This window comes from Glossina fuscipes, unplaced genomic scaffold (assembly GCF_014805625.2).
Source record: "Glossina fuscipes isolate IAEA_lab_2018 unplaced genomic scaffold, Yale_Gfus_2 0, whole genome shotgun sequence".
Lineage (NCBI taxonomy): Eukaryota > Metazoa > Arthropoda > Insecta > Diptera > Glossinidae > Glossina > Glossina fuscipes.
Window position 1 is genome coordinate 11,566,979 of NW_023998414.1, and position 10,873 is coordinate 11,577,851.

Consider the following 10,873-nt stretch of genomic DNA (forward strand, 5'->3'; position numbering starts at 1 on the left):
GTTGCCATTATAACGGCTTATGAAGAGACAGCTTGCCAAAATGTAGTGAGCATTGAACAACAAAGTGGAGATGATGGTCAAAATGTGTTGCGATGTGATGTGATGCGATGCGATGCGATGCGATATGGCGTAGAGAGGTAAAAGCCTTTATGTGAATTGTAATTTTTGAAACGATATTGTTTCAAAATAATTCAAACATTTTAAAAGTCTCATCCGCAATAACCGAATACGAGTACATAACTAAACAGACAATAAATGAAAAATTGGTTAAAATGAACGAAAACGAAAAAAAAAAAAAAAAAAACCATAAGGAAGAGAGACTAACCCTTACTCTAACAATGTAAGTAAGTCTACGTTGTCCTGCATAAACGTACGCTTATGTATAAGCGATGGAATATACACATGTTTATCTAAGCACAAGAATGGATGAATGGCGAGTATTGATATATGCCATAAAGGAAAAGAGGCAAGAGAGCAGACATCTATATATATATATATATACATATATATATATATGTATACATCGACGGATGTACAAGTTAAGATATTGTATATGCATTGATATATTTTATAGCCAGAAACATTGAAGCGTAATAATGAATGAAAGGTTCTTTTATGAACATAAATATCGCACTACTGTTGCCAAGTGTTTGCCGAATATTCGATATAAGTAGTATATATAATATTGTATATGTAATTACATACATATACATATATATATATATATATATATATCGATTATTTGGCATATCCGCAAAGACATTTTATTCCTATCTAATAGAATACATATGTATGTGTTTTAAGTTTACCTATCCTGGTTTACTGAGCTAAAATTAATACAGTCTCTGCTTATTTTCGAAGAAAATTTTTTAAAAATAAAAGCGTTTTTAATGTGACTGCTGGTATTGGTTTTGCTGTTGCTGCTGCTATTTTAAACATAATTTTTTTTTTTTTTTTTTTTTTGCAAGTCTATTTTAGTAGTGTAGTTTTTGCTTACAGTTTTCAACAACTGTTTCGAAAAATTTTTTAATAATAACCGCCAAAACATAAAAGATATATATATATATATATATATATGTGAAAGGAAATCTCTTTGTTTAACAGACTATCGAGTAAGTGTTTGCTTTTGTTAAAGCGAGGCTTAGGTGATGGCACGGAGGATGTGAGTTGTTGGGTCAGAATTCATTTAGGTTTTTTTCTACACCTGAAATCATAGACATACACATACACATTTAAATACATATAAAACGCTTTAGATTTTTTAAAGAATATTTCACGTTTGTCGTCTGTCTATGAAGTTAACTGTTTATATGGTGGAAGATAGTATCCTCAATATGGTGGCTAGAGTGCAGGATGGCTGGATGGCTGGATCGCTGAATGGTTAGATGGTTGGATGGCTGATTGCTTGACTGGCTGTTTTTCTGCTTATGTTGTGGCTGCTGTCAATGTTTTGTCCCTGATGTATCGTCAATACGCTACGTTTGCCGAAATGAATTTTTACCTTTATCAAAATTAAATTCTGCCAGCCTTCGGTTTATGCCGTAACGATGTTTTTCTATGTCTGGCCGGCTTTTTTTTTTTTTTAAACTTTTCTTTATTTTTTTTGTTTTTTTTTTGTTTTGCAAAAATCATTAATACAATGTGGAGGACAAAAGGAACGTCATCATTGGAATATCAATAAAGTTTTTTTTTTCTAACATAACATTGTTGGTTGCAACAAACAACGACACATTGAGACTTGTACGCATAAATTTGAATTTTGCCTTTAATTTTTACTCCCTAGAAAGGTTAAAAAATAATTTTTATTTTTTTTTTTTGTTTTTGGTATTTTTGTTTGGAGTTCTACTCCTGATGGGTCCTTGCTACAACAAATGCTATTTAAATGCCATTAAAATTCAAACGACATATGAAGTAGACATAAATCTGGTTCAAACAAGAAAAAAATATTAACAAAAAAAAAAAAAAAAATTTACCTTCAAAGACAAAATCGATATTTTAAATGTCTTTTTTTTTTTTGTTTTTGTTTTTCAAACAAATTCCTTTTACTTTAATATAAAGAATACTATTATAATTTTCCTCTAAGCAAAAATTCTTTTTAAAAAAGCAGAATTCTTAACTATAAAGCAAAAACAAATTTTATCCCCGTAGTGGTTCAGTTTTACGCATTTTCCTTTTTTCACATGGCCTCCCCTCCCCACAGCCCTCCCCCACCACCTCTATCGTCATCTTTATGTTTGCGAATTTGTTTTGCGTTTTTTCTCCTTTGCTGGTACATCACTTGCATTCATTGGATACATTGGTGCTTCGCATGCAATTTTCTCTTTTTTTCTGATGTGTATTTGATTTACCCAATGTGTGAGCCTCTTGCAATTTATTTCTTTTTTTTTTTTTTTTCTGTTTTAATGCTTGTTTCACTGCCTTGTAGTGCTGAGGGTGTCTTATCTCTACGTTCGTGTGTGTGTGTGCGTTTAACTAGAAGAGAAAAAATAACAAAAAAAAAACCCTTGTCATAGTTTTTTCTATATTTGTTAACTGTGAATGTACTGGGCATGAATGGCGTACACAATACAACCGTAACGTACCTTGCACATCAATACAATACAATTAACACAACGGAACACAATAAAACAAGGGGTGATGCATATACTACACAATTCTGTTTGCACATGCATTGTTAGTGTCAGTTGATTAAAGAATAAATAAACCGGGTTGAAGTGTGAAAATAAAGAACCTGAACTGCTGTGTGATGTATCTATTGAATTTGAACTAGGAGAAGCAAGTGCAGAGAAAAAACACTAAATCAAATTATGATTGAAATTTTATCTTTTGTCCGAAAATATGGTTTACATTTTGATATTTTTGCTTCGCAATAAATATTATGCAACTAATATTCATTTAAGAAAATATTCAATTTTTTTTTTCTACCATATACGCACTTTTGAACTTCAAGCGATACTTAAGTACGTTTTTCAATGAGACAAAAAGGATATTGTTCTTTATTACCTATATATTCGTAGCGTATATATACCCGTTTAATCGTTACATGCGATTAATGAATAGATTTCATTGAAGCTCGCAGGTAGTTCAACAACTCTAATGCAATCATTTCACCACATTCAAAAAAAAAGAAGAAAGCATATATAACAGAACGCAATTCCGAGACCAATACATACAACTAAAAATTTGCACATATACATCGCACTGGGTGCACTAATTGGAAGTGGCGCAACTCAGGGCTGGAGTAAAAACAGAAAAATACAGAAGATAACATATCACTATATGTGTGTGCGTATGCGTGTATATGTGTATGCATGTATGGCATGCCATCAATGTTTCAAGCGCATCGAATATTTACAATATTACGAGTGTGAGCGGAGATGGTCAAATATCAACGTGTACTTAAACACACATACACACATACACACATACACACATACACACATCCATATACACATATGCATATGACTACGTATATTCATATGAGCACATATACGAAAAAAAATTGAAAATAAAGGATATGCCTGCAATCGTTGCGCTTTGAATATGCAAAATGTAAAACAACAGCAACAATACAGACAGAAAATGATTGGAACCAAACCAGAGGAAAATGTGAATTGGGTGCAGAAAAAAAAAAAAAAGAAAAAAGAAAATACTATACAGTTTTTAAACAACGTTAAAAGCCGCACTAACCAATGGCAGAAGACAACATCTAATGGACAGCACACATATGCATATTATCAATGTGTATGTGTGTGTGCATGTGTTTTCGTTAAGGCAGATTGTATTGAAATGAATGGTGCAAGCGAATGTGTGAGCGTAATATGTAAGAACGTATGTAAAGTACGTATAGTATTTAGCATCGATGCAGCATGAAATAACAAAATTTTAAAGAAATATAAATGTATAAGTGTTTATATGTGTGTATAAGTTTTATATCCATATACATACATGGGTTTCCAATAATAAAAAATCGAACACAAAATGGACTGGCAAGCTAACGCCCATAGTTTTTTAGTTGGTAACATATGAGCGGACATGTGGATTTTTCTATGTGTACGCCAATGAATAAATAAACGCGAATAGATGTACTATTGTGTATGTACGTTAATTACTGCAACCCATATACAAAAGAGGATGTACATCGTGTAAACCAATACAATTAAAATCGTTCTTGAACGTATGTATGTATGTATGTATGTATGTATGTATGCTTCTATAAAAAAAAACTATATATACATATGTATAGAAATATCTATATAGATGTAAATGTATGCATACGTATGCATGCTAAGCTTTTGTTTTAATTTTTTTTTTTTTGCATTTTCAATTTTCGCGCAGGACTCTGCAAGGCAGTATCAATACATACGAAAAAATGGTCACACTCATCAATATTAATATCTTCATATAGGTTTCCATGGAGAAAGTCCATGAAAAAATATTATACGTAACTATCGAGCATATACATGGAACTCGGGGTAGAGAGAAGGGTAGTAAAAGGAGCTACTATTTCAAAATTAAAAGACAAAAAAAAAAAGAAAAATAGAAACAATAACACAATATATGCAAGAAGCATTTAATAAAAGACTAAAGGCCAACTGTGTAACGAAACTAGCAAACAACGCTGTACAGCGATGCATAGATACATATACATATACGTTTAGTGGAAGCGTGTCCAAAGCTGTTGTATAATATTTTCAGCAAAGGCAAAATGATTGCATAGCAAATAGTTCGCTTGATTTGCTTTTCATTTTGATTTGCATCAATGATAACGACTTTCTTTCATACTGGACAACGTATTTGAAAAGCAAAAACAAAAGAGTGGCGAGATATTAATATATCATTGCCGTTATTGAAAGGAAATTGTAATTAAAGAGAAAACATCCTTCTCTCCTTAATGTATGACCTTAAGTGCAATAGAAACTGTATCTATAGATACAATTAACACATACATGTGCGTAGTCGTAGTTGTAATCGTGCGGGAGGATCACTCATCTATTGTACGTGAATATTGCATTTGTTGTATTTTCCCAAGCGATGAACAAAAAAAATTAATTTTTTTTTTTTTTTTGATTTTAAATTAGATTTGGTCGTAGTTCGCATTGTACTGTGCGTCGTGTATTTGAATGATTTTCCTCATTTTTAACACTTCCAGCCTTTTTGGCCATTTTCAAGCGGATATCTTTAGTTTTCTGATCGGAAGTCTATTTAACACAGACACTTGCACAAACGGACCGATAAACACGCCTAATAATGATCAAGAATATAATTACTTGATGCGTATATATAATTTTTTACATCTCCGTAATAAGTATGCACGACTTGTGAAACATTTTTAATGCAAAGCGGTACGCATCGCCCTATTTCTACCTTTTATACATTTAGTATGCACAACAGCGGATTCTATTTACGAATTTTCTTCCTCTTCATGCATTCAACATCCCAGTAATCTTTTAGGTGGATGCTAGGCTAGACAACCTGCATTGCATTGTAAATTGTTTTTAAAAATCTCATCAAACAAACGAATCCTCTTTTTTATATGCTCGATGCAGTTTGAAAAGATAATTAGAGACAAATTATAGTAAGCGCTTATTATAAAGCAACAAATCACATTCCGAAGACGTATCACTATTATAAATTTGGGTTAATCTCTTCTTCTTCATTCGCTTTAATGGAATTTTAATGGAATTTATTCAAATGCAGTAAAGCTGTCGTGTAATAAAGTGCTTAGGGCTCAGTGGCAATTATCTTGGGATATGCGGGCTCAATCCCCGGAGCAATCGATTGCATTTATCGTAAATTGAGTTTCGCTATAAAAACCCAGAAACCTATTTTATAGTAATAGAATATGCATATGTAACGATGGCTGTTCCTGTGAATACTTCTTTCTTTTTTTATCTGGAAAACATCAAATGGTTGAAGAAATCATATTGCAATGCGTTTCAAATATGAGATGACTTTTCTTCGTCTTCGGCGTTAATAATTTTAATACAATTTACTCGATATATCGGATGCTCGACAGTTCAAACCGCCGCGACACTTATATTTGACTACTATTTGCGTAGAGCGAGATGCACTTACAATAATCGGGATAGAAAGTTTCATCGAGATATATTACTGTTATGCATGACGATCTCTCTCTCGTCTTGTCTATGACGAATAAGGAATAAAACTATTTTTTGCTATTTTAAATGGTCGCCCCATCAGCTTCCACCCAATCGCTAAAGGATAGGAGATATTCCCCCTTTAGTCGTAATGTTTGCAACACCCAAGAAAAGGATGCCTCGGAGGCCTCATGGAATAAATTTGTTTTCATTATCTCTTTTGTTAACATAAAGGGTTTGTTTTTTATTTATGATAAAAAAGTTGTTCTTGGATATGGGCGGGTTTGGGACAAAGACACAAATGCAGGCATAATGAAGGGATACTTAGATCAGAGAAATGCCAAGGCAATACTAGATCGTTCTTGATGATGGCCGAGTGCGATCGTACTTAGAAAAGGATCTTTTATACGCACCATCTTGGAAATTGAATTTCAATTTTGTGTAAGATTGAATTGGCCAATCCTTGCGATTTAGAACTATCCATAGAACATATATATGGAAATCTTTATCGTCTTATCGATTCTATTAGATCTGTTAATAAGGGTCTGCTGTTTTTGAAATTAAGATTGAAGGTATACTATAAATAAGAACTGTTACTAGTAACTTTGTCCAATCTATTATCCAGCGAAAGCTTTTATGTAAAATATGACTTGGGTGAGAAAGGCTATGCACAAAATCTCCCATATATAAAAACATCGTTCGCACAAACAATAAGTCATCTATTGAAACCCAGTTTTAATCGCAAGCAATAATCCCTATTAATTACAGCGGCGAAGGTAGGCCATTCCAGGCTAGAACTACCAACTTGTCTTGAGTGAGCTTCACTATATAGGGTCGAAGCTTCATATACGTCTGGCATATTGCTCATACATCATAATCAGCTAAATCTTCTAAATGGCGATATCGTGGGGCCATTCACCTTTGTCGTCGATGTTAATGATTCACATGATTCACATTACTATTTGGGCTTTAGATATCGTAATGCATCGACTCTCCACCACTTGTAGGGATTTAGCAGCGCAATCTTTCGAATTAAGCAGAAGAAATAAATCTTCCAATAAATGAAGGTTCTTTGGCAAAGAACTACCCCTTTGGATCGCTCCAAGGAACTTAATTGTGAACACTTTAGTTCGGTAACTGATATAACGACAGTACTGTCAAATGAAAAAAATTCTAGTTCTATTCAACGCCCTACCGTATAAAGTAAGCTCTCGCTTATAAAAAAGGCGGAGTCATGTTCACACACCCACTAACTTAAGGGTAACGAGTAAAAACAAAAACATGTTTAATTTATGTTATATTGTATTGTATTGTATTACAGTGTGTTATCCCTGCCTGATTTGGATCACTTTCAATGCCAACCTATGTGCAAAAACTAGGTAGGACGTCTTATCACAGAGAGATGGACATACGTGATTAGATCGATTAAGAATTCGATATACTGATGGACAATATATGTACTCTGCTGCTAGTCTGCCAGCACTTCATTCAGTTTTGAAATCTCCTTCTAAGCGTAGCAAACAAAATAAACCTATCCGAAAATTTTCGGTTGTTGTTATATGAATGTTGTCTCAAATCAAATAAACGAAAATATACACACACGCACATCATTTCTCTGTACTTTAATAACTTCTTTTGCAAATTTCTCTTCACGTTAATTACTACAAGTTTCTTCAGTTTGTCGTTAAACGTAAATTTAATTGAATTATTTTTTATAACACGAGAGGGTGAGTAGAAAAAAACTTACCACGTAAGGCTCTCGTCACACAACTTTAACTAATATAAAAAAACAAAACAACTAAAAAAAAATTAAAAAAAAGAAACGCCCTCTCCGTGACAATGTTTCATATGAACATTGCCGTGACCAGGATTCGAACCTGGGTTACTACGGCCACAACGTAGGGTCCTAACCACTAGACGATCACGGCTACCGAAGGCTTGTGACTTACCTTGTTATATATCGTATTTAAAACGTTTATAACGTAAAAAGTATTAAAACAAAAAAGCTTAGAAAACTGGTAAGCTTCACCGTTATCTATATAAAGTTTTTTTACAATTGTATATCATAGCCAAATTTATACGCTTGTGCGTTCATATTCATAGCAATCGCTCATCAAAAGTAGTTTGGGAAAGTGTAAATTTCTTCTACTCGTCTGCATGCACTTATGGGCAAATTAAAATTTTGAAATATTTAATTACTATAGGCAAAGCGTTATATAACAGCAATCATCATTGAGAGCATTTTTTGTACATACAAACGACAATACATGAACTTAAAGATACAAAATGTATATGTTCCTGCTTTTCGCCTGCATTTCACGCAATGTGACGTCATACAAAAAACATTATATATAATAATTTCGCATCATATTAAGAAACCCTGAACAGAATTGCCGCCCATACAAACAAAGAAACACTCACTCCGGCACTCGAATGGGCGACTTCTACTACGTTACACATTTCTAAAGCATGTATAACTTTCTTCTTTTAATTTAATATATTGTGATTTGCACAAAGTGATTATTGCATTTCTCATGGCCATGAAAAATTAAGTTTATGAAAGTTTTTTTTTTTATATATATATAGACTTTGCTACACTTTTGAATTTAGTCGATTGAAAGAGAGCGATTGCCGGCTATCATGCACTCACCAAAACGAGATGTGTTCAGCGAGAGTGATACTATCGATCTGCGTAAATGAAAGCTATCATCAAAACGATATCGTTAGACGACTAGCACTTAAAGTTTAGGATGTCCAGGCTTTGCCTTACATTTATTATTACGACAAAGACCCAAAGCTTTAGATATCTATTTGGTAAGCGTGAAGAGCGCTATCTATGCGGACATTTGTTTATGTGGATGTGTCCTCACTGAAAACTATAATTCTGACTTGAACTTTCTGTTCAACATGACAAAATAATCCTACATTTTTTATTTCATTGAAAAATCAGTCTATTCGTATTGAAGAGAAGCCACCTCATGAATATTTAAGATTTAAATGCTTTTTTTTTATTCCCACAACTGCAAGATGGGGCTATACTCAATTTGTTTTTTCCCATAATATATGTAATATCCAAAAGGAAACTTCAGAGACCTTACTTACTTATAAAGTGTATATATTCCTGATCAGCGTGAAATTCTGAGTTGATTTAGACATGTCTATCTGTGTGTGTTTCTATGTGGGTTGTGTTGTTGGCACCCTCCTGGCCGCAAGAATGAATATATCGATTTCTATTTTAATAAAAACATTGGAAGTTTCTGTATGGAGGGCCAAATCGATGGGAGCAGAAATGCGCAATTGTACGTAAACTGAACGCAACTCGGTTTTTTTTAACGAAAATTTTTCGATTTTCGCTCATTACTCGGAAATTGTAAAAGTTAGAAGCCTGAAATTTTTCACATTTACTTTACGAAGCACGCTACCCTTTTGAAAAATGAAAAAAGTGAAAAACATCCGCCATGCCTACACAAAGTTACAAATGATTAAATATCGTTTGTTTTCACTTTTTTGACGTTTTATGTTTATATAATCATAAGGCAAACAAGACCGAATGTTTAAAGCTATTTTGTATAATCCTTATACGAAGATCTATTATCAGCCTAAAAATGGGCCAATTTTAAAATGAACCGCAATAAATTTTTTCTTAATAATACCAACGGTATGAACATCAAATAAAAGAACTTGGAGAGTAGAATGCGAAAAAGATAGTGGTGGGTATGTGCGATTCGGCCCCCGCCGAATATAACTTCCTTACTTGTTTTTATTTTATCCACTGTTTAAGATTCGAAATAGTATAATCTATTTCCAATGAAACAAATTTCAATCAGTTTTGACATGAATTTTATTAAGAAACAATAAAAATAAGCAAACAGCAAACAGGTGTCAAAAGATTACCTCAAAGTCATGTTTATATGCTACCTTGCGTTTAAAATTAATGGCTAATGTGATACAATCTCACTATACGATCAAGAATGTCTAAAAGTAATTCGTCTCACTTTTAGAAAAAACAAAAAAATTAATATTCGACTGGTCAAACTTGTCTATAGAGTCGCAAGATATACGAAAACTAGTTTCAGAATTCAATTAGCAAAAATTGTTCAGTGTAATAAAAACTAATACATAAGACATCAAGATTTATTTTTTATGTTATGTTATAAGCTATAAATTTTCATTGTATTAACAAATAAACTTAAATTTAAAATTAATTTTAAAAAATTTATTTAAAAGAAATCAAAAAATTGTTGCCCATGATTGCTTGCTTTGCCGCGACCAGGATTCGAACCTGGGTTACTACGGCCACAACGTAGGGTCCTAACCACTAGACGATCGCGGCTACCAATCGGGTGTTGGAGGGTTTGTCAAACTGGCTATAAATTTCATTGGCATTGATTTATAAAACATAAATAAGTTTGCAATTTTTATAAAAAATTTACAATCAACCAGATACATTATTCATAATACATTGCGTAAGTATTAACATTGAAAGCAATTAAAGCGGCAACACGACCACAGTTCTTTCAGAAGATCTACTTTTGTTTTGTTAGATAACTTAAATGATCCTTCAAATGTTGTGTAAAGAGATTGGGGTGGGGGAGAGGGTGTGTGGTTTCAGCACGTAATCGTATACCAGTGCACGGATACATGAACATTTATATGTGCTTTTCTCGAAGCATGGGGAAGTTTCGATACCTTTTTTTTAAATCTTCTTCCTGAACAAATGGTTGCTCTTTCTTAGGTAGTCAAGATTCCATTTAAAGGCTTCAATTATATAA

The 10,873-nt window shown here is 32.9% G+C and overlaps 2 non-coding genes across 2 annotated transcripts; both read right to left on the reverse strand.

The window, feature by feature from the left end:
• Window positions 1-7,957: 7,957 nt before the first annotated feature.
• Trnah-gug lies at window positions 7,958-8,029 on the reverse strand. Its single transcript has one exon. It is a non-coding gene; the product is annotated as a tRNA-His (tRNA).
• A 2,333-nt stretch (window positions 8,030-10,362) lies between these two features.
• Trnah-gug lies at window positions 10,363-10,434 on the reverse strand. Its single transcript has one exon. It is a non-coding gene; the product is annotated as a tRNA-His (tRNA).
• Window positions 10,435-10,873: the final 439 nt, after the last annotated feature.